This window comes from Pan troglodytes, chromosome 14, assembly GCF_028858775.2.
Source record: "Pan troglodytes isolate AG18354 chromosome 14, NHGRI_mPanTro3-v2.0_pri, whole genome shotgun sequence".
In the NCBI taxonomy this organism is placed as follows: domain Eukaryota; kingdom Metazoa; phylum Chordata; class Mammalia; order Primates; family Hominidae; genus Pan; species Pan troglodytes.
The window spans coordinates 91383799-91410421 of record NC_072412.2 but is presented as its reverse complement, the minus strand read 5'-3'; the positions used below and the strand labels follow the sequence as shown (position 1 = coordinate 91410421).

The 26623-nt window shown below is 31.7% G+C and overlaps 1 long non-coding RNA gene across 2 annotated transcripts in view; it reads right to left on the bottom strand.

Annotated features, from left to right (window-relative positions):
• LOC104001875 (uncharacterized) overlaps positions 1 to 26623 on the bottom strand; it is a 110072-nt gene that overhangs the window by 30105 nt on the left and 53344 nt on the right. The window contains exon 4 of one of the 2 annotated variants that reach the window (XR_008538858.1): positions 5602 to 5672. The exons of the other annotated variant lie outside the window; for it this stretch is intronic. This is a non-coding gene — a long non-coding RNA (uncharacterized LOC104001875). Of the gene's footprint in view, positions 1 to 5601; positions 5673 to 26623 lie in introns of those variants that run through there. 2 annotated transcript variants of the gene reach the window in all.

Here is a 26623-nt window from a genome sequence, read left to right as displayed (position 1 = left end):
GTCCAAAAATAATAGACTGGATTAAGAAAATGTGGCACATATACACCATGGAATACTATGCAGCCATAAAAAATGATGAGTTCATGTCCTTTGTAGGGACATGGATGAAGCTGCAAACCATCATTCTCAGCAAACTATCACAAGGACAAAAAACCAAACACCACATGTTCTCACTCATAGGTGGAAATTGAACAATGAGAACACATGGACACAGGAAGGGGAACATCACACACCAGGGACTGGTGTGGGGTGAGGAGAGGGGGGAGGGATAGCATTAGGGGATATACCTAATGCTAAATGACGAGTTAATGGGTACAGCACACCAACATGGCACATGTATACATATGTAACAAGCCTGCATGTTGTGCACATGTACCCTAAAACTTAAAGTATAAAAATAATAAAATTTAAAAAAAGAAGGTCAAATTATAAAGCTCACATTAATTGGATGTATATTGCATATTTTAACACATTAACTGAGAACACAGCATAATGTTTTTGCTGGTTCAAACAGCATTTGAGAAGCTAAAATACTTGTAAGAAGAAAAAATTGCTGGGTTTTCTAAAAAGCAACTGCCTAATGTCTATGGAACTATAAACTACTATCTCCAGAGTTGTTTGCTCAACTAGGTGCAAATTATTTGCATCTCTACTAGACACAAATCTACATGTTAGCCTGTGACTTCTCTGAGTCATTTAATCCATAGTGAATAGGAAACTGGAAGAAAGAATAACTTGAATATTAACTCGTATTTTACTTCCTTTTCACACATTCAATTCTATCCCTTTATTCAGATATCCCCTCATATTATTTCTCCAGCAAAAATCCTTTACAGGACTTGTCATCTGTCAGGCCTCTGAGCCCAAGCTAAGCCATTGTATCCCCTGAGACCTGCACACATATACGTCCAGATGGCCCAAAGCAAGTGAAGAATCACAAAAGAAGTGAAAATAGCCAGTCCCTGCCTTAACTGATGACATTATCTTGTGAAATTCCTTCTCCTGGCTCATCCTGGCTCAAAAGCTCCCCCACTGAGCAACGTGTGACCCCCCCACCCCTGCCCGCCAGAGAACAACCCCCTTTGACTGTAATTTTCCTTTACCTACCCAAATCTTATAAAACGGCCCCACCCCTATCTCCCTTTGCTGACTCCCTTTTCGGACTCAGCCTGCCTGCACCCAGGTGAAATAAACAGCTTTGTTGCTCACACAAAGCCTGTTTGGTGGTCTCTTCACACGGACGCGAGTGAAATCATCGGACGCGAGTGAAATCATCCAAGAATAACTTTTATATTTCATAAAGTAATAGATGAAGTGGTTTTGCCTTTCATCATTCATTCATAAACTTTGATATGTTTAATTGTTGTTTTAAGCTCATTCCTACCATCCTAAAATATATTTCAAGCCCTTTGAGTTAAGGAATTGTATAGTTTTCTATGTATTTTGAGACATGAACAAAATTTAGAAGAACAATTGTTGTTTAAATATTTTTTTATGTTGCTAATGTAGTTGCAATGAGAGAGAGAGTGCCTGAGTGTAAGTTGTAGAGAAGAATTGGAATAGAACAGGGAAATAAGGCCAGAATCTTCATGTAGGAACAAAAGAATTCCAAACTAAAAATATCTCCAAAGAAAATCAGCAATACTGACTCCTAAATTGCATCACTCATTTTTACTTATGCTTTATTCTGAATCTGACTCTATTTTTTCCAAAAAAAAATATAACATACTTTTAAAATCAGCAAATAGTCACTTACACAAATGTTGCTCTTTTCATCTTAAGAGACAAAATATTCAGTACTGTATCAAGGATTATTTCACGTGAGCTGGCAAGATGAATAAAAAAGATTCAGAATTTCCCAACATTTATACTATGAAAAAGAAAAAAAAAACTGATCTAAATAATCTAATTTTAAAATGACAAGACACATTACAAACTGGAGACAGTAGCAAATTAAAACATTCAATTTTCAGTGTACTCTGTATTTTCTGACCACATAGCATTCCTTTTTCACAAATTTTTACTGACTTGTCTGAAAATAAATTTCATTAAAGGAAGATTCTAAACCAACTTTTCCTAGTGTCCAGCTTTTTTGTCTTTAGACAAAGCTTATTCATGTAGATTTAGATTTTTACCACTTTATCTCTACTAATAGATTTTACTTTTGAGTGCATTTGATGTAATAAAAGATAATAGCTTTTCGTGTTTTTTACATTTGCCTTGCAATAATCATATGAAAAATGTTTAATAAATTCTGTTTTACAGATATCTTCATAGAACCAAGAACACAAGTACCTTCATAGACCCACCATTCACCTAGTTACTTAGGACAAAAATCATTTTTGAATCCTCCCTTTTATTTAGACCTCATCTGCTCTTAAACCTCATTTGTTGCTTTAATGGCCAAACAGTACCCCAAATTTATCCCATTAATTTTTACTTTTCCCCGGAACCTCTTCCCTCTTTACGTGGGAGTCCAGGTCAGCATTATTATTTACTCTTGATCATAGAAATGGACTCAAGTCTGTTTATTTAAACTCTGACTTCTCTGTACACACTACTGTGGCAACCAGATTGGGCTCTTTGTAAAATAAATTGTATCAGACATTCCATTGAGCAGAATACAACAACAGCTTTCTTTACAAGTAGACTAATGCCAGCTCCTTCCCATGGACTACAAAGACCTACATGATCTGCTCTCTGATTAATTCTTCATATATATATTATTTATACTTCGTATATATTATATATGTGTGTGTGTATATAATTTCATGCCAAATCAGTTTCTTGTATATGCTAAGCTAATTTTTACCTCAGAGATTTTGAATATAGTTTACTTTGACTAGAATATTCTTCCGCCAACTTTCTCATAGTATTTTTTCACGAGCATTTTCATGATTCTGGTTAAAGGTCTCATTCTGAAAGAGTATATCCTGAATACTTGTCTAAAGCAGTCCTCCAAAAGTCCACCACAAAATTCTTCTTCCCTTGTCATAATCTGATGCTACTTAATTTTTCCCTGAAAGTGTATTATTTCCAGAAATAGACACATATATATACCCCTCAAAACAGACTGACCAAAAATCTCGAATCCAGAGGTTTTCCATTGAAGCTATCACTCGGTGGGCTTCTGCAAATTCCAGGACCATAAAATCAAAAGAATTTTGCATATTTACGTGGTCGGGGGCAGGAAAGGGACACAGGATCAAAAGACTTTTTACGCAGCTGAGAATAATAAAGGAAAGCTTGTTAACTTTTGTAATACCTACAATGATTTTTCCAGCCTGGCCTAATGGTACTGGGCTGTAAAAATTTTACGGTTTATGACTAAGCATATTATCAGCCCATGAAGGGTTCTATAAGCCACTAATAATATCTGAGATCCTTAAATTTATCTATAACAAATCCTGATTTGCCTTATGTTGATTTCTCAGTGTCTCTACATATTTTTCTTTAATTACAGGCACTAAATAAATTCTTGAATTTGGCAAGCAAATTAGGAAATCACTAACAATCACTTAACATATTTAAAATAAGCCTATGTAGATTAAAGTGCTTGAGAGCCTGCCTACATTTAAAAGTATCATTTGCAACCTAAATTGTCTATCAGTCTGTATAATCAATGGTAAAATAAAACTCTGGTACAGTGTTGCTTTAAAAAACTTTTGAGGATTCTGCATTATTTAAAATTTTTCTCACAAAATATCCATTCATTGATTTAAATAACATTTAACATAATACAAACTGTTCTTTTCTCTCCTGAATTATGCACATCCATATCTATACCTATATCTCATTTTTCCTTAGATTTTAGTTTAAAACAAACATAAAGTGAGAAGATTTTTAAATTATAGCCACAAAAAATTGATAAAGTTTAGAAAAAAAATTAAGATCTTTTTTTAAAATTATTTTTCCTCTCAGGCTACATTTTTGGGAGAAGAAAGGGCTAATTGATTTCTATTATCCCCCTCATTTGGAAAAGAAATTTTATTTTAGTAAAGAAAAATAGTACCAGAATATTAGTAAATGTATATCAAATTATTGTAAGAGTAAGATTTGTCAATAACGCCTATTACCTTCTCTCTCTCTCTTTCTTAATCTTTCCCTATCTCACTTTATCAAAATAGATGTAGCGTGATTACAAAAGTCAGTGGCTGATTGTATTAATTGTTGTTGTTGTTGATGATTTTTTATTTTTTTCTAGGTGAAACAAGACACCTTGTTTCCTCATGAATTTATTGCATGATTTTGAAAAGCCTTCTCTTCTATGCATTTTGTACATACTAAAAGTAGAATAGCAATTCAGGATTTTTAATGTACCTAATATTATTTACATAAAAGGTTAAATCTTAAAAGCTTAACTGAGTTTGAAAGAGAGAGGAATACATAATAATTTACAATCACTTTTAATTATTCTAGTTAGCCAAATTGACCTATTTAGCATTAAATATCAGACTGATAATGCTAACAATACATAATTATTTCATATTTTATAATGGTTAAATGAACAAAAGAGACAAATTGAAGAAAACTTTTGGCTAAAATCAAAAGTTGTTATACTATCATAAAATTCACAAATAATATATGTAACATTTTGTTATTACTACCAACTTTTAATGTTGCAGAAAATAAATGATAATGTGTGTAATTGGAAAGAAACTTTATTCTAGTTTAAACATGTTCAGTGATCTTTAAAAATACATTAGGAAAGGTGACTCTTGACCCAAAGCACTCATTAACTATTAGTGATTGTCAAAGAAGCATCGATGTATTCCCAGATATCAGAATACTGAATCATTGTTACATAGCATAATATATGAGAAATCAAGTAAAATAAATAATTTAAAAGAACGGACAAAATGACTAAATGTAATTAAATAGCCAAGATAATTCTAAATATGGAAGTTTTTACAAAGGAACCAGCAATCTGAAACCCAGATGTTAAGAGAGGTAATTCAAGTTTATTGAACGTCTGAGAGAATGTGCTAAAGACTTTTTCTTTTATCATTTAATCGGTCTACCATTATCAGAGGTCATTACTCTCACTTACAGAGTAGTTAACCAAATACTTAACCATGACTTCCATGGAAAATGGAAGTCAACCTTCTCTGACCTGTGGGAAGAGCCAGGCTCAAACCCGGCTCTCTCTAAAGATTTGAGGCCTGTATTAAGCGCTAAATTCTTGCCCTGAGAGCTCATCTGTCCACACTCGATGGTTCACACACCCATGGACATGCCTTATACACAGTTACATAGTTTTAACATTTGCTGAGGTAGTCATGCGTTACTTAATGGGGGTGGAGGATGTGTCGGGGTTGTGGGGGGACACTTCTGGGAAATGCGTCATTAGGCAATTTCTTTGCTGTTGGAACATCATAGAATGTACTTTCACAAACTTCCATGGTATTGCCTCCTACACACCTAGGCTATATGGTATCGCCTACAGCTTCTAGGCTACAAACCTGTACAGCAAGTTACTGTACTGAATACTGTAGGCAATTATAACATGGTATTTGTGTATATAAACATATCTAAACATAGAAAAGATACAGTAAAAATACGGTATAAAAGATTAAAAAAATACAACTATGTAGGGTACATACCATAAATGAAGCTTGCAGGGCTGGAAGTTGCTCTGGGTGAGTCAGTAAGTGGTGAGTGAATGTGAATGCCTAGGGCATAATAAATTAACCTTAGCTTATTGTAACTTTTTTCTTTATGAATTTTTTTAAACTTTTGACTCTACGATGGTAAGAACATATTAATACTTTAAAACACAAACATCGTACAGCTGTAGAAAAATATTTTCTTTCTTTATATTCTTACTCTGTATGCTTTTTTCTATTTTTAAGGTTTTTTTCTTTATTTTAATTTTTTTTTTTCTATTTTTTTTTCTTTTCTTTTCAGGGGATACATGTGTAAGTTTGTTACGTGGATATATTGTGTGATGCTGAGGCTTGGAGTACCAAACTGATCCTGTCACCCAGGAAGTGAGCATAGTACCCAATAGGTCGTTTTTCAGCCCTTACTCCCTCCCACCCTCTCCCCTCCAGTAGTACTCAGGGTCTATTGCTCCCATCTTTATGTTCATACATACCCAGTGTTTTTCTCCCACTATTAAGTGAGAACATGTGGTATTTGCATTGAAGGAATTTTCCTTAGTTCAGCTAAAGACAGGGTCTTTGTCCATCACACAGCCATGAAAATTTAGGCTTGCAGATGGTTGGGGAGGGTGAGTAAAGCAGGGTTTTACTGGGTGAAAAAGAAGTGAGAAACAGAAACTGTCTGCAAGTCCAGGGTTGCCCACTAGAGTGTTTCCTGCCCATGGTTTAAATCCCAGGTTCCACATAGGAAGAGGAGGGGCTAGGTTTCTCCCCTCTGCAAAAGGCTTGAACTTCTGTGTCTCCACCCCAGTAAGGTCAGTTTGAGTATTTCTGGGGATCCCCTCCCACCTGGCTGTCTCATTTGGTTTTCTCTTTCTGCATTAATTTGCTTAGAGTAATGGCCTCCAGATACATTCATGTTGCTGAAAAGGAAATGATTTTTCTGATGGCTGCATAGTATTTCATGCTGTACATGTACCACATTTTCTTTATCCAGTCCAGTGTTGGGGAGCATCTCGATTGATTCCATGTCTTTGCTATTGTGTACAGTGCTGTGATGAACACACGAGTATATGTGTCTTTTTGGTAGAATGATTTATTTTATCTGGGATATTTTATTAGTCCATTCTCACACTGCTAATACATACATACCCTGGACTAGGTAATTTTTAAAGGAAAGAGGTTTAATTGACTCACAGTTCAGCATGGCGGGGGAGGGCTAAGAAGACTTACAATCACAATCGGGGCAGAAGGGGAAGCAAACACATCATTCACGGGGCAGCAGGAAGGAGAAGTGCCAAGCAAAAGGGGGAAAAGCCCCTTATAAAACCATCAGCTCTCATGAGAACTCACTCACTATTCTTAGAAAAGAAAAGCATGATGGTACCCACCCCTATGATTAAATTACCTCCCACTGGGTCCCTCCCATGACACATGGGGATTATGGGAACTATAATTCAAGATGAGATTTGGGTGGGGACACAACTAAACCGTATCAGTTATATACCCAGGAATTGGATTGCTTCGTTGAATGATAGTCCTAAATTCTTTGAGGAACCTCCAAACTGCTTTCTTTAGTGGCTGAACTAATTTACATTTCTGTCAACAATGTATAAACATTTCCTTTTCTCCACAACCTCATTAAGATCTGGTATTGTTTGACATTTTAATAATAGCCATTCTGACTGGTGGTGAGATGGTTTCTCGTTGCAGTTTTGGTTAGCGTTTCTCTGATGATTAGTGATGTTGAGCATTTTTTCATGTTTGCTGGCTACCGGTATGTCTTCCAAGTGTCTGTTTATGTCCTTTGCCCACTTTTTAATATGGTTATTTGTTTTTTGCTTGTTGAGTTGCCTAAGTTCTTCATAAATTCTGGATATTAGACCTTTGTCAGATGCAAAGTGGGCAAATATTTTCTTCCATTCTATAGGTTATCTCTTTATACTGCTGGTAGGTATTTTGTTTTGGTTTTTTGTTTTTGGCTGTGCAGAAACTCTTTAGTTTAATTGGGTCACATTTGTTAATTTTTGTTTTTTTTGCAATTGCTTTTGAGGACTTAGTCAAATTATTTCCCAAGGCCAGTGTCCAGAATGATATTTCCTAGGCTTTCCTCTAGGATTTTTATAGTTTTAGGTATTACATTTTGTCTTTAATCCATCTTAATTTTTGTATATGGTGAGTTTCGTTCTTCTGCATATGACTAGCCAATTATCCCAGCACTGTTTTTTGAATACAGAGTCCTTTCCCCATGGTTTGTTTTTGTTGACTTTGTCAAAGATCAGATGGTTGTAGGTATAAGGCTTTATTTCTGGGTTCTCTATGCTGTTCCATTGTTCTATGTGTCTGTTTTTATACTAGCACCATGCTGTTTTGGTTACTATAGCCCTGTACTATAAAGTCAGCTAATGTGATGCCTCCAGCTTTCTTTTGCTTAGGACTGCTTTGGATATTCCGGCACTTTAAAAATTCTACATGAATTTTAAAATAGCTTTTTTTTCTATTTCTGTGAAAAATTACATTGGTAGTTTGATAGGGATAATAGTGAATCTGTATATTACTTTGCACAACATGGCCATTTTAAGGATATTGATTCTTCCAATCCATGAGTATGCAATGCTTTCCCATCATTTCTTTCCTGTGATTTCTTTCAGCAGTACTTTTAAAAATTTTGTCAAAAACTAGGACACAAATTAGGCCTGCACAGAGTCAAGAGCATCAATGTCACCGTCTTCTACCTGTACATTTTGTCCCACAGGAAGGCATTCTGGGGCAGTAACATGCATAGAGTTATCTTCTTCTAGAATAACAATGCCTTCTCCTGGAATATCTCCGTAAAGGTCTTGTCTGAAACTGCTTTACAGTTAACTTTTATGTAAGTAGGAGAAGGACACTAAAATAATGATAAAAATATATAATAGAGTAAATATATAAACCAGTAACATAGTGCCTTATTATTATCAAGCATTATGTACTGTATGTAATTATTTGTGCTATACTTTTATACAATTGGCAGCCACAGTAAGTTGGTTTATACCAGCATACCACAAACATGAGTTATGCATTGTGCTAGTGCTTTACAATGGTTATAAAGTCATTAGGCCAATAGCAATTTTTCAGCTCCACCATAATCTTACAGGCCCACCATCTTATATGCAAACCATAGTTGACCAAAACATCATTATGTGGTACATGACTTTATTCCAAAAAACCTCATAGTGAAAGTAGGTCAGTTTCTATGGTATCTGTGGTGGAAAGATAAACAAGTTAAAACAACAGCAATAAAACAATTTGTGGAGAAGGACCCTGCTTCTCCACAAATGTCTTTTGCTTTATTACATGAAATCATTAATTTTTGTATCCTGACTTCATTGGAAACAGATTAATTAGGATTCCTAATGTTTTCAAAAAGTAAAAGTAAAAAAAACAAAATAATCTCAAGTCTTTATAAATTTTTAACTCTGAATCAGGAAGAAACTGAAAGCCGATGTGCCTCAGCACACTGTCAATTAACAATCAAAAAGATAAAAAGATCTTAAAAAGTAACAGCATGATGATTAGGTACTGAGCAATTAGTTGTGTCTAAAAAAATTATGGACAGCAAAATAAAATATTATTCAAAACAAACCACCCAGGAATCCTGGCTAAAATGATTGCATGAATTTGTTATGGATAGTTTTATAACTGATATGAGTATCCACATAAGGCAATGATCAGTAATAACAATCTGTGTAAAATAATAGGGGCTAGAGATTGATATTCTACAATGGAATTAAATATTTGAAACTTGAAATTTAAGTTCTCCCTGTGATTTTGTTAATATGTTAAACATTTACCATATTACAACTAGAAGTTTTCACAATGAATCCAAAATGCTTTTTCCAGAGTACCTATAATTAATTTTCATCTTAAATTAATTACTTTGCATTAAATGTGACTGTGGAAATACATTTGGCATATTTTTCTTATCTCTGGACAAGTCATGAATTAATTTGCAAAGGAAAAAAATCCATTCTATTCTGGTTTTTTTAGCTATCAACTGTCAACAATATATTATCTAGAATATCAAGATGCCAATGAAAAAATTAATACGGGGTGATTTCGGGCAGATTTTGATGGGTATTGTTTAATTTCACACGTTTTATCTGATTTATGTTTTCTAAAATAACTATAAATATATCCAAGTTATATTTTATATTTATTCAATAATAAAACTATATCTAAGTTACTTATTACAGTGTGCCAAGAAAAGACAACTTCTGTGTAGCACACACCCCTACATAGAAATTACACTATTTTCTCAAGTATTGTAGCCTTCTCTAATGGCTTAGTTCATTCAGGCTGCTATAACACAATATCATAGACTGAGTGACTTACAAAAAAACAGCAATGTATTTCTCACAGTTCTGGAGGATAGGAAGTCTAAGATCAAGGATTCTGCAGACAAAGTGTCTGATGAAGACCTGCTTCCAGGTTCACGGACAACTGTCTTCTTCCTGTGTCCTCACATGGTGGAGGGATAAAGCAATTCTCTGGGCCTCTTTTATAAGAGCAATAATTACACTCATGAGGACTGCACCCTTGTGACCTAATCACCCCACTAAAGCCCCATCTCCTAATGTCAGCACATTTGGATTTAGGATTTCAACATATAAATTTTTGGGAACTACTTTGAGTATATAGCATCTAATTAGACAGAAATTGCAATAATGGGAGGTTGGCTGTCATAAATCTTTGGAAGAAATTATTTTCAATATTTACCATCATTCAGCCTGATAAAACAAACAAACAAACAAAAAACATGGCATGTATTCATGTTTTTCAACATATGTAGAGTTTGAAGAAATAATCTTGGAGACAAAAAATTGAAAGAATAAAAATTTGATTTGCTATTTGAATGCTGCTACAGAAACAAATAACATTTTTAGAGACACGTAATTGTGTCTCTAAAAATGTCTCAAATGTAACTTTTTTATTAACTGTCTTTCAGTATTTGGAATATAAAAACTAAACATAGATAGAGTGTGGGCCATTCTACTCCAATAGTATTCTATTTTTATCTCTAGGACCAGTAAGCCCACGGGCAGTTTTTATGAGAAATAAAAATCTGAAATCTCAAAACTAAAGGCCCAGGAAAAGACTTCTCTAAGTCTTGGAAAGATGGTGCTTTCCCAAATCCATTCTAGCCTAGAAGAAGCAGCGAAGAAAATTGGTTTGGAGATTGCAGTACCTGCTTCTAAATCTCAGCAGCACTTCCTGACTTGCAAGCCAAAGCCCTACAAGCATTTTAGAATAGAAGGCATTTATTTGTCAACAAGTCAGCAGCTCCTAACAAACATCCACCTATGCACGCAGCCTTTAGGCTACATCTAAAGTATTCATGAGTTTCCTAACTTGCTGATAGCAAAGCTTCTCTGTTCCCAGGTTTCCAGTATGCACACATTCAACTGCTCCTTGAGAGTGAGTCTTTTTAATTGCCTCCAATACTTCATCAATAGACAATGTTTTTCAAAAGCCAGGAAAAAAGAAGAAAGAAAATAACTTCACACAATCTTTGTGAGATGTATAACAAAGCCTGATAGATTAATTTTTCTAAACAAGATACAGAGCTGGTTACAAATTTCATTTCTGGCTATAAAATTTTAGAAATAATCATTTGAAAATAATAAAATTACATACTTTAAAGTGATACAATGCAAATTTTACACAGACTGGGCAACAGATCTCATTTTGGGGAATCATAATAATTAATATTTTCTTAAATATATTGTCTTAATAAAGGAAATTATATGTTATTCTAGTGTTCTAGATGCAGTATTGGTATTATTTTGTCATGCAGCCAGTTAGCTATAGGCATATGACCAATTACCTACAAACCCAGTGACTTTTGACAGGTTTTTAAATACATAATATGCCCAAAAAAAGGGTTAGACGATAGACTGTCCCAAATTATCACATTATTTTGCATGAGTCCAGGAGTGGAGGAAACGGAAAAAAAAAATCGTTTCCTAGATATTTGTTGCATTTTCTCTGCTGCAAGGTTTCCCAAGTTTTGCATTATAGACCATTTCAGTCTCATCATTATTTGCTGTGTTGAACTATCCTATGTTTCACTGGATGTTTCCCATAAATCCGTGGCCTCAATTCATCGGAGGCCAGTATCACTCTTCCTAAGATGATGACAACCAAAAACATCTCAAATATTTCCAGAGGGTGCCAGATGTCACCAGGTAAGAGTGGAGAGTCAAAATCATCCCAAATTGAGAAACACTGTTCTAGTGAGTAGACACCTAAGGGCCAAAGTAGATCAAAGTAGAAAAAAACCCCATAGTTCTGTGTACTTAAATTGCAGAGCATATTGATTCTGCAATCTACTGAATAACAAACTAGTACTTGAAATTATTTAATTATTTTTATAGTCAAGGTATATAATGTACATCATGAAATTAAAACCAATTACAAGACTTTGTGCCAACTCTTAAATAAGCAGGAATCATATATGGAGATGAACTACAAAAATTATCTCTTAATTTTATTTCTGTAATTTTAGATCAATTACTGCCAAATCATTATAATTGGATCTCCGTTATATTTCCTAGTTCACTTTCTTACTGAGGTGCTTATGAATGTCACAGTCCCAAGAAAAGACTAAATAGGAAAAGCCAGGGCAAATCTTAGAGTCAGTCCTTAGTCAATGAATAGCAGGAAGCTGCTTGTGCTTTGGTAAATTTCCATGAATTACATACACATATATTTGAGCAAATGTAGATCAAAAATCCAGTTAACTGGTTGCCTAACAAGTTGAATTTATATACTGATTGATAATTCAGAAGATAATTTTTCTCTAACCTACTTATTTTTAGAAGATAAAACCTCTCTAACAATATCTAAAGACAGTATTCTTAAAATATATTCCATGATCCCAAAGGCAACTATAGTAGGGTATAAAGAAATCTGAATTTACATATGAGTCAGTATATTACATAAATGTTTTGTGGGTTTATGCAGAAGTCACTTATATGTGCTGAGGATAAAGAATGGGAAAAGCTCTTTTTGTTACATTCTCTAAGAAATATGTCATTCCCAAATTCATAAACCCCTACCGCTGTGCTAATTATGTTTTTAATATAAGATCAAAACAAATATGGTAATATAGCAGAGCAGTGCAGAAACATTTCAATCTGTCATTTTGCTTTTATGTGATTAAAAACAACAAAAGTACAAAAAGAAAAAATTAAAGTTAATAATTTGGATGTTTTCAACTAGTTTCAAATACCTGATCATTTAGATTAAGTAGATTCTGCCTGTTATATTTGAGTATTTTAAACATAACTTCATACAAAATCTATTTCTAAAACGTAATAAATTAACAAATATATTAAAATTTGGTATACTCTTTTTAGCATTTCTGCACAATATGGATTTAACTTAATCTAGTTTTATTTGGACTTAAGATATTTAAGAGTCTTGTTCCCTAAGTCCTACTCTTTTTACTACTATAAAACAAAACAAAAAAAATCCTTTGCAAACAACCTCCTTCTAACTTTTTAAATGACATACTATTCTACAGCTAGTAGCCTAGAATATTTACTTGAAATATGCAATTGCTTGTATGTTGCTCATTTTTCACTCTTTCCTTTTAGCAGAATGACAATTTCTTATACCCATCATTTAAATCTAATGTGTTGATCTCTTTGTTCACATTCTTCTTTTGTACCTATATGTTATATAATAAAATTGTCAAAAGTACCTGCCATCATATTCATCTCTAACCAATTTTTATAATCTTATCTCCTGCCATTTACTATCACACTGTCCTTGAATAGCTGTAAGTTTTAATTTTCTGAGTCTTTGCACATATTGTTTCTTCTGGAAAACATCCATTTCTCAAGGATAACATTAAGTGCCATCTTCTTACTGTGCAGAGAGAGAGTTGGTCCTTGCTGATATCCCCACGGCCTCATCAAGCTGCTTCCATTACATCTATCAGTGAATGGATTTTCTCATTAACCTCTTTAGATACCTTATCCAAACGATTTTTCTATGCTTAGTATGTAAAACACAACCTGGCATATACATTGTGATCACTAAATCTTAATAACAGAATGAATAAATAACCATGGAAGTGGCTAATAAAATCACATACAGCCTTGATAATTACTGGGTCTTTAACTTACTTCCAAGAGTAATATGAAATCATTACAAATTATTAACAATATAAGTTAAAACATTTACCTGTGTAATTTGGAAGGCAATTACCAGGAAATTGAAGTCTGACTGAGAGAGAAAAGTTAAATTGGAGGGTTTGGCAAAAATCTAGGCAAAATGTAATAAAAGATAGGATTAGGTCAATGTTAGTAGCCGTGAGAACAAGAGAATAGAGAAACAGTGTGTTTTTGTCCTATAATAATCTGGGAAGTGCAGTGTACACTTAGTACATATTAGTATATATAAATAGTATACATATTACATACTATTATATACACTATATACTATATATTAGTATGGTATACTATATACTATATATTAGTATAGTACACTATATACTATATATTAGTATGGTATACTATATATTAGTATATACTATACTATATATTAGCATGGTATACTATATACTAATATATAGTATACTATATATTATATACTAATATAATTATATATTACATTATATATACTAACATAATATAATTATATATTATATTTTATATACTAATACGATTATATATTATATACTAATATATAGTATACTATACTAATATATAGTAAACTAATATACTAATATACACTATACTATATACTAATACACACTATATAGTATACTATACTATTACACAGTATATAGAAATAAAATTAAGAGATAATTTTTGTAGTTCATCTCCATATATGATTCCTGCTTATTTAAGAGTTGGCACAAAGTCTTGTAATTGGTTTTAATTTCATGATGTACATTATATACCTTGACTATAAAAATAATTAAATAATTTCAAGTACTAGTTTGTTATTCAGTAGATTGCAGAATCAATATGCTCTGCAATTTAAGTACACAGAACTATGGGTTTTTTTTCTACTTTGATCTACTTTGGCCCTTAGGTGTCTACTCACTAGAACTATGTATTTATATAGTACCATATATAATATATATATTATATACATATAATATATATAATATACATATAATATATATATTATATACATATAATATATATAATATACATATAATATATATTATATACATATAATATATATAATATACATATAATATATATAATATACATATAATATATATAATATATAATATACTTATAATACATAATATACATATAATATATATAATATACAGATAATATATATAATATAAAACATATTACTATATATCATGTATATATTACTGTGTTTACATATACTAATATATACTATATACTAATATATAGTATATTAATATATACTAATAGTTATAGTACACTTACATATAGTATACTATATATAATTATACTATATATAGTATACTATACTAGTATATAGTATACTATACTAATATATAGTATGCTAATATATTAATATATACTATACTATATACTATATATAGTATATTAATATATATTAGTACACTATATACTATATATAGTATACTACATATATTGGTATATAGTATATAGTATCTATAGTATATGTATACTACATATATTAGTGTACCATATATAGTATATCTAATATATATAGTATACATATACTATATCTCATATATATAGCATATATACTATATCTAATATATAGTATATATAGTATACTAATATATTAGTATACTATATATTAGCATACTATACTAATATATAGTATACTATACTAATATATAGTAAATATACACTTATATATTGAACTATATATAGTAAAATACTATATATAGTATAAAAATAGTACTATATATATGCTATATATACTATATAATATAGTACATATTACATACCATATAATGTAGTATATAATATATACTATATAATATAGTATATATTATATACCATATAATGTAGTATATACTATATACTATATAATGTAGTATATATTATATACTATATAATGTAGTATATAATATATACTATATAATATAGTATATACTATATACATTATATAGTATATATTATATACTATATAATATAGTATATACTATATACTATATTATATAATATATATTATATATACTATATAGTACATATATCATATATATACTATATAGTAGTATGGTATACTTACATATACACTTATATATAGTATATATGATATACTAATATATAGTATACTTATATATTATTATACTATACATTAGTATACTATACTAATATATAGTATACTAATATATATTATTATACTATACATTAGTATACTATACTAATATATAGTATACTACACTAATACATACTATACTATACTAATATATAATATACTAATATACTAATATATCCTATACTATATACTATGTATATACTATATATTAGTATACTATACTAATATATAGTATACTAATACACTATATATACTATACTATATATAGTATAATATATAGTATATATAGTATATATAATATGTAGTACATATAATATATATATTATATTATATATAAGATAATATAATATATAATACAATATATAATTTATATATATTATATATAATATATAAATTTTATGTATTATATATAATATATAGTATATATAATATATACTATATAGTACAGTATATATTAGTATATATTAGTATATACAATACTATATATTTGTATATTAGTGTATATTATATACTAATGTATAGTATAGTATACTAATATATAGTATAGCATACTATGTACCATATATTAGTATAGTATGCTATGTACCATATATTAGTATAGTATACTATGTACCATATATTAGTATAGTATACTATGTACCATATATTAGTATAGTATAGTATGTACCATGTATTAGTATAATATAGTATGTACCATGTATTAGTATAGTATACTATGTACCATATATTAATATAGTATACTATATACCATATATTAGTATAGTATACGATATTAATTAGTATAATTATTAATATATAATGAATATAGTATATGTTAATAGTATAGAGTATATATTAATAGCCATTTAATATCTATAATTATTGATAGTGGTGATTAAGAATTATAATTATGTATATAACATAATGTTTAACACGAGCCAGATACTAAATTAAATGGCCTGCATACTTTAATTTTAAGCAGTTTTGTGCAGTAAGCATCAATAATCTTATTTTATAAATTAAACCAATTATTATAGGTCAGTAGTTAATGTTAGAACTAAAATCAATTGCAAGTCTATCTCTTGATCAGAAATATCTGTTGTGAGACACTTAGTAAGTTTAATGAAAGCAAATTAGATTTTGATTAGGTATGGATAATATATAGAAGACAGATAATTTCCTAAATTTTAATCCAGTATTATAGAATGTCTACTTTAAGCTATTCTCTCAGCCACATCATATATTTTTAAGCTCCAGTGTTTCTGATAATTTTTTAACTTGCTGTTTTCACTCTATTGGGAAATCCTAGCTCATTTACAGTAAAATATTTACAGTAACTAAGCATAGTGAATAAGCAAAGTAATATTCCTTAAATGATAAGTCAGTGAGTCATAGATGTTGGGAATTTGGAAAGAACAAGAAATATACTGTATGACAATTAGAAACCTTAAAGATCAGGATGCTAAATTGCTGCACTTCATCCCACAAGATGAAATATATGAAGGACTTTGCATATATAAAAGATAATGATAGGAATTAAAGGTATTGCAAGTGAGAAATCATTAACTGAACATATGTTAAATATTAAGTAAACAGTCGGAGGCAACTATCAAATGTAAGGCTGAGAATATTGTAAACCTATATCTCAGTGTGTGGAGGACAGTTCCTTTTATGCCTGTTGTACTAGCGCTTTATTCAGATCAAACTTTGTTGAAGATTTTTTAGTTTCTAAGGAAATGCTATTATTAGTAGTTTTATTGATATAAGCCAGATGTGTTTAAGAACTTCCACTTTGACTTCCAGTTTCTGCTATGATCTCATTTTGTGAGGAGCATGTGTTTATTTTTGTATGTTCTTAAATCTAAAATGTATCACAAAATAACTCATTTTTTTTCCCTGCTGCCTTCCAGATATGATGTACTTAACACTTCCCATTTGAGGACAGTCTTCAGGGTGCTTGCTACTAAGAGAAATGTTCTTAGATAGGAGCAGTAAGGAAAACTAACTCATTCTGGTTAAAATGTTAGTGGGAGCAGGTTTAAATATTGCTGCCAGTTATGCCATGGTCCAAGTTGCAGAATGTGAGTTGCATGAAGCAATCAGTCCACAGTAAACAGGTTAGCTGGGAAACAGGGTAAAGTATAGGTTTAGTGTGTATAAAATTTTTATGGGAAATAGAAGCTTCTATGCAGAGACAAATCCGAATGCTTTTTTAAAATTTATTTATTTGTTATATGTTGTTAATCTATACTTATTTTTATAGTAATGCAATTATTTTTATTTTATAATAAAATATTTTGACAGCATATCAATAAACTAAAAAATGAAAGTGCATGTCTCATGAAAAATTACTATCCAAATTTCTATTTCTCAAAGTTGATGGCATGTATCTTACACATTTTGGGGATCTACGAATATCACGGATTACATGAAAAACAGACATCTGAAGTTGTTTCAGCATCTACTTCAAAATGTGTTACTTATATTAAAAATAATATATAAATGGCAATAATTTAACATGCACACTTGAAAAATGTGCATTTATATATAGCCCTGTGAAGCATGACTTTTCATTTAGATCAAACGATTTATTTTTCAATTTTCACTTAGTTTTACTTTAGGATATGTGAGTGAGTATGAGTGCTTATAAAAGTTTAAAAGAAAATAGTAGATGTTGATGTTAATGTGCTTGCTGCTTTAAAAGAAAAACAATGGCCGGGCGTGGTGGCTCACGCCTGTAACCCCAGCACTTTGGGAGGCTGAGGCGGGCAGAACGCAAGGTCAGGAGATCGAGACCATCCTGGCTAACATGGTGAAACCCCGTCTCTACTAAAAATACAAAAATTTAGCCTAGTGTGGTGGCATGCACCTGTAGTCTCAGCTCCTTGGGAGGCTGAAGCACGAGAATCGCTTGAACCCGGGAGGCGGAGGTTGCAGTGAGCTGAGGTTGTGCCACTGCACTCCAGCCTGGGTGACTGAGCAAGACTCTATCTCAAAAAAACAAAACAAAACAAAAAAAAACAAAACATTTTGAAGTTAAATTATACCATATCCACATCAATGTATATATATTCATGCATCATAAAACAACTTTATGCATACCTAAATGGGACATATTTAGAACATACATCTAGAATAGCATAAAGCAGGTCAGTATATATTACCCTTAAATCTACCATTTTATTTGTAGGAAGAGTATATGATTCCCACAGGGAACATAATGACAGTTATTCTTTAAATATAGCTGGCACATATTCAGTGTTCTGCATTCAAACTCAGGTAAAATTACATTTAAAAAACATTGGTGATATTAAAAAATATATTTTTAAGCCACTGGCTAATTGTGTCTGGGTCTCAATTCTTCAATTGCATTGGGTAAATAAATCACAAATAATCAGGTATATCACAACAAATGATTTTGGTAAATAACCCATAGGATGAAATATAAAATTTTAGAGTTGATTTTTAAAAATTATGAACTGTAATTGACTATATACACTTAATATATTTTTGAATATAATCAACTATAGATATCTTTAGATGAATTGAATAATTGATATGCTGTCATATATGATTTTTTTGGAATAACAAAAAAGTTCCTATGCAAAATTATATATTTATTATATTTGTTTACAAATCTTTAAGTTTAATATTTAATAGTCAAGTTCTTAAATCAAGTGCAATTTAAATATTAAAGTTTTAAATCAAAGGATAAAGTTAATTTCTAAGAAAATATATAGTTATGAATTTCAGCTTTCACTAATTAAATATATATAAATATAAAATGAGTTGCATTTATTCAAAGTATTGAAAGTTTAACAAAAGCAAAGATATGTTTAATGTCTTTCAAAACAGTTAGGATTGCTTAAGTCATTTTCCATGATAATAAAGCCCTGATTTTCTAAAAATAATTGTTTCTATTGTCTCAGAATGACAAGCCAATTAGACAGAAGGTGATATATCCACTGTCTCACATGAGTGTTCCCATCACCAATACCTATTCATAATACCACTCAATGAATTAACCTTTCAAATATGCAAATATATTTTCTGCAAAATGTTCCCAAATAATGAAAAAATGTAAAACTTCACTGGCCTTTGTTACTGGCTTTCATAAGGATAAAACTTTTCTTAGCTTCTATTAGTTTTGAGTATAGCACAGAATCACCAAGGAAAAAAATTTATTGAAATCCAATTATAATCATTTCACAGTTTCAATCCAAATTCATAACTAAAACAACAAGAAAAATATTGACTCATCTTCAAGATGTTCTTCTATCCAAATAAAAGATTATAATGGCCTGGAAATGTGAATTGTGTGTTTCAAGCTTCATGTAGTCTACCTAGGTCCTATACTGAGCGTGATGGGTTTTGTACTTGGAGATCAGTAAGAAAAGAAGGCATTGTTGATTTGAGTACACTTAATCGAAGAGAGTCATTTTTACCAGGAGTGTTTAAAAACCATTTCTGTGGAGAAGTAACTATTCTTGCTCAGTGTGAAGAAAACATATAACATCGGGTTTTTGACAGAATTTAATTCTTGCCATAAATATTGGCTTCCAATCCATATTAACATACATAATATTAATTCACAGCCCTCTAGCTAAATTCATATTGTAAACTATTTTGCGTTGGTATGTTTTTAAAGAAAATCTTTTATTTACTGTATATCGTAGATTTGGATGGAATTGTTTTATTCAAAATATATTAAAATTTTTGACAAATGCAAGTTTTCTTTTCACAAGCCAATGTTATACCTGAGGAGATAAGGATTATAAGTATTTAGCTATTTTCTATTAACTTGTGTTGACGTTTCTCAGAAACACAATTAGACAATTTATAATTGGCCTCATTTTCCCGTAGGCTTTGATATTATACTTGGTAATTTATTAAGAACTAGAGAGATCATGCTCAATATAAATTTTACCTGTCTACACAAAAATTTCCTAGTTCTGATATAAAATTATTGAGGATCATAAGTTGATTTAAACAGGAGAATGCATGAAAATCTTTGTGCCTTTCAAATACATGATTTATTAGGTCATTTGGTTAGACGGGGAAAGGTAAAAATGATAACCTAATTCTGAAATTAGAAACTCAATGCTACTTCCTATTGTCTGTCTGTTTTGGGAGCCAGGTCACTCACATGTGTCATCCACCAAGGTCCCGTATCTTCCTTCAGTGAATTCTGTTGCTGGGTAGGATTAAATTTCATTAGTATTATGCAGAGCTGCAAGGTGTCACCAGCTGGTACAAATGACCAGTTTCAACTTTTGAATCACATTTACAATAAATATTTAACAATGCAGAAAGTACATTTTCACAAATTAGTTATAAATTACCTATTTGGAATTTTTAAAAATTTTTTTTCCTGAAACTCAACCACTACTCACCAAACCCCATATACAGTGGAATAATGATATGTTCTCCAGCAAGAACAGGTCGTAATATTATTTTTAGTGTCGGAAACTCTTCATAATATCCAGTAGAAATAAACAGAGGTATACTGTTCTATACTTTTCAAATTATTCACTTTTGTGTGATCAGAGTACATGACTTAATTTATAAAGAGTAAACTAGAGTGTTTGCTTATGTGACCAATTTGAAGTAAAGTGTATTATGTAATTGGGTACAGGCAATTGGAGTCATGAAATTTGACAACCGTTTTGTTATAAAAATTTTGTGTAAATACAGATCATTCTAAAACAAGATTCCTAACGTTTGAAAAATAAAAAGTACAGGATGTTTATATTACTTGCACTTACTAAAGGCATATACCACTTCTGGCAAATGTGACCATAAGCAGATGGTCTTGATGTTCTTTCACTTAGCCTAATGTCAAAAGAAACTAAAGTGTAAACTATGTGAACCATTAGCTTTTGAAGACCTGATTTTCAAAAAGAGAACAAATCTTAGAACAAATCTAAATAGGTAATTAGATTAAGAAAAAATAAACATAATAATTGGATTCATAATAATTTTATGTCTAGTTTGTCTTTCAGGTAAAACCGCAGAGATGGCGGCCACCCATTCCCCTGGGAACTCAGTTCATCTCAAGCAGTCTCCAGCCTGCTGCCACCGGCTGGCTGGAATTCCAAGCCAGTGGGTCTTAACTTGTGACGTACCATGGGAGTGGGGCCCACAGAATGAGGCTGCTTGGCTCCCTGGATTCAGCCCCATTCCTAGGCGAATGCATAGATAAATCTCCTGCCTCACTAGAATTCCCAGGGCCGAGTGGTCACTTCCCCAAGTGTCTGCGCAGCTATCTGCTTCGGACCCAAGGCCCTGGTGGTGTGGACTCACGAAGGTATCTTGTGATCTGCAGGTTGCAAATATCCAGGGGAAAAGTGTGGTTTCCTCGGTGGGGCCGCACACTCACTCACCGCTTCCGCTGGCTGGGAGTGAGGGGTCCCCATGGGTCAAGCCATCCGCTTAGTAAGTCCCAATGCGGAACCTGGATATTTCAGTTGAAGGTGCAGATTTCACTTGCCATTTTCATTCATCTCCATGAGAGCCAGGGACCACAGCTGCTTCTAATCGGCCATCTTGGCCCCCTCCCTCCAATAGTTTTAATGAATTTAGGATTCCTCACTGTATTCATTAGTTATAGCTCACAAATCATGTAGCAATGGGAGTGAAAAAGATGAATAATCATGAGGACACGAAAAAGAGGGGCAAATCATGCTATTTAACTTATATAAAATAATTTTTGGCATATAATAAAAATGTAAAAGATTTTAAATAAAATCTAATGTCAGCCACCGGTATCAATTGTGGAGAAAGGAGATGGGGCTTCTGCTTTAAAAGCAGAAAACGAAAACTTTCACTTTTGACATAACATTTACATGCCGTATTAAATTCAGTGAGTTAATCAATCTATGGGGCCTCTGTTCATTTACTGTAAAAAGTGCATTTTGATGCAAACCTTTTCAGGGCTATTAAATAAAAGAAGATACACAAAATACCTGGTTCACAGTTATTACTGAATAAACAATACATGTGAAAGGACTGGTAAATGATTATTTTGTTTGTTTGCTTGATTTTTATGATTGTACAAGACAGAATAGATGAAAGTACCTGGCAGGTCTGGTACTTGACATGAGAGATATTTGAGTAGATATTTTTAAAATATTAATTTCCAGTTCATTTGCAGATGAAAGGAATTTATTCTTGGTCTACAGATACTCAGCATCTTTATTTGCAATAAAGTTATATGTTTCAATCAGATTCCTAACAACACAGCATCAAGTTGATCAATGTGGAAATAAGTAGCCCTGACCTATAGTGTCCTGTGCAACTGTATTTTTTTTTAATTTGTTTGGTAAATGGTTTTCCCTAGACTACAATTGGAACTTGTAAAGTGGACTCATCCAACTGATGGTGTGAGAATTATTTGCCACATTTTTTTCTTTAACAGAATCTAGTTAAGTTTTTAGCCTATCTCAGAGACCCAGATTTATTATTTGCTTCAAAGTAAGTGTTTAAACAGAGGAGAAGGACAAAAGCATGTGCTTTTTGCACAGTGGTGGTTTTTTGTGGGTGATGTGCCTTTTTACTTGGTTTCATCTCTATTATAAAAGTAGAAACTAGGGAAATAACTTCCTCTCAGTCATGAGATGCAGTACATTTGTAAATCTTTATCTCAGATCAGCTATGAAAACAAGTACATCTTTTAGGGGAATGCAATTAAATCTTACCCTTAAAAATATGTATCTCAAAGCCATAGGGGAAAAGTTTTGCTATGCAACTTATTTTGGAATTTTTTTTACTTTTAAAAACTGACCAAGTATAAATATAAATTTTAAAGGAGCATACCAAAATATAATAAATCTGGAAACTGTGAGTAACATAGCTATCAATTTTGTCTATTTTTACCTAGAATTTCCCTTTTTGGTTCTACTGTTAATGGGCTGTCTTCTGTTACTTAATAAATGACATTAGCTGTACCTAAGTCCACCCATAATACTGAATCTTTTCTTATGAATATAGTTCCAGTATATGCATACTACTTTTAAATTTCCCCTTATTTCTATAATGACAAAATGTTTATTTGGAGTAAGTCTCAGCACTTTAATTAATTTTTAATCATTTAATTTTGGTAAAAAATAAGTTTCATAAGCAGCCATCACATTTATGTCAGTGATAACAAATAACATTCTTATGGCATTTGCATAGTCATTAATGGACTAATATTTGGTTGAAAATAGAGCATGTTTAAGAAAAAATGGTTATTTTCTCAAAGATATTTGAAGTAGAAAGGCAAGCATCACAAAAGGACAAAACAAATGAATGAACTGCCTGTTCAATCTTGTCTTTGGAAAAATGTAATTTTCAAAGGGCTTCCTGAAACACTGAATATCTGAATATTTTAATGTTGTGTTTGGAAACTGATGCTAAAACCAAAGATTCAAGTGGTATTTTAGAAAAAAATAATTTGATGCCAGAGGACAAGAAAGATTGTTTGTTGATAAAGAAACTAGTTAGGAGGCCTTAACATCCTTGAAGGGTAAAGGCACAGGTTAGCAAAAGCTTGAGCGAAGGTGATTCTGTATAAATGGAAATTAAAAGATGGATATCAAAAATAAGCCTCATCAGGCTTGTGGAATAAAGAGATACTGTTTCAAAGCTGTTAGAAATCTTAAAGCTTAAATTGGGTATTTTAATCTTGCTGAGTAGAACAGTTGTGGTAATATTAACAGAAGTAGAGCAGTCAGAGAGATAGCTAGTTTTCAAACTGGTGAATGGGTTTTAAGATTCATAAATTAGGAACCAAACAATATTGGTTGTAAAGTGATTAAATTACTACTGTAATTTACTAATACAAGTATTGTAAATTACTAATAACAGATTGATCAAGCTGATTTAGGAGCAAAGGTATACAGGATTTATTCATATTACATACTCAATGCCATGATGTTCTAGGATTATAGATTCATTTTGTTTTTCACTTCAGACCTTTACCAGTTTTGCTAAAAGGAGTTGTGAATTCTTCTCTGGGTGCCTCACTACACAGAACCAGGATACTGATTGCAGCCAAGAGAACATGATTTACAGATAGAGTGGATTTACACAAAGAGCTATCAAGTCAGAAAAAAAAAAAAAGTAAGCCATTTTAACTGTGTTTTAAAAGTAAGGCAGCCAGCCAAAATTTTGTAAAGTGTATTGGAGGGAAACAAAGAATCTCATAGAGGACAACTGATAAAGAATCAATGAACTTTGTGCAGGTACAAAGGAAATTATGATTTTTTCTTATTAGAAATAAAAGCTTTGAAGCAAGGAGTGGACATCCCAGCATGGTTGAGTTAGACAAAAGAAGAATAGGACCTGAATAAAGAGATTCACACTGATTCACATTAGGGTGGACACATACAGAATTTTGAACCAGATCGTTTAGTATCTTGGCTTCCAGTTTCTAACAGAAATAACAAAAAATTTGACTTGATGTTGCAACTTGCTTACAAATATTCTCCTTAGGATGTTATGCCCTGTGCTAAGAGCTATTGTATTCAGTCACTGATAATATATAAAAAATGTAATCATGCCTGGTACATGAAAGCAGGCGTCCAAGCGCAGTGAGTCTTTTAGAAACATTCTGCCTAGAAAGTGGTTATTAGAGACATTAGTGGCCATGTTAAGTCATATCCATTGGGAAGACAGCACTCCATATGACACTCAAAGTAAAGAGTGAAGCAAACGGCTGGGTGTGGTGGCTCACACCTGTAATCCCAGCACTTTGAGAGGCTGAGGTGGGTGGACCATGAGGTCAAGAGATCAAGACCATCCTGGCCAACAGGGTGAAACCCCGTCTCTACTAAAAATACAAAAGTTAGCCGGGCATAGTGGTACACGCCTGTAGTCTCAGCTACTTGGGAGGCTGGGGCAGGAGACTCGCTTGAACCTGGGAAGCATAGGTTGCAGTGAGCTCAGATCGCACCACAGCACTCACTCCAGCCTGGCGTCAAAGCGAGACTCCGTCTCAAAAACAAAATAAAAAAAAATTAAAATAAATACATGTGAAGCAAACCTGGGGACTTGAGGAAATAATATTTAAAACATCTAATAATTATTAATCACTTTATGAATACAACAAACGTTCAAATCACCTATTTATAATATTGAATTTAAACCTAACAGCAAATAGATGTGGATCTTGTTATAACGTTTGCTTTACAGATAAAAAAAGAGACGTGAAAATGCGTGATATGTTCAAGTTCCCAAAGAAAAAATAAGGTGAAGCAGGATTGAACTCACTTGTATCAAATCTAAAATCTTACAGAATAAATTAATAAATTTTCTCACAAGGTGAGGTTTTCTCTAGGTTATTACAAGTTCTTTGCATATGTCTTCACAGATATATCTGTATTAAATGTTATTATTTATTGAGTTGCTAAGAGTTCATCAGGATTCACAATAACAACTCTATTACATAATAATATAATTCAATTATATTATATATAAATCCTAGATTCCATAAAATTAAAAACAATCAATGCTCTAATGAAAATAAATATTTGGGCATAATTGATTTCAGAATCTCTTTTTTCCTTTTCTTTTGATAAAGTTAGCCCTGAGATTGATGATAAAGAAGTTTTGAGGTTGAGAGATGGAAATCATAGCATAATTTTAATAGAGAAAACATGGTATGAAATTCATACTAGCCACTACTATTTACATCTATTGTTGAAATACTCTATAACTCATATTATAAATGCTCTTATTCATGGCCCTTAATTTGAATGCATACCCTTTTAAAATTTTACTGTAAA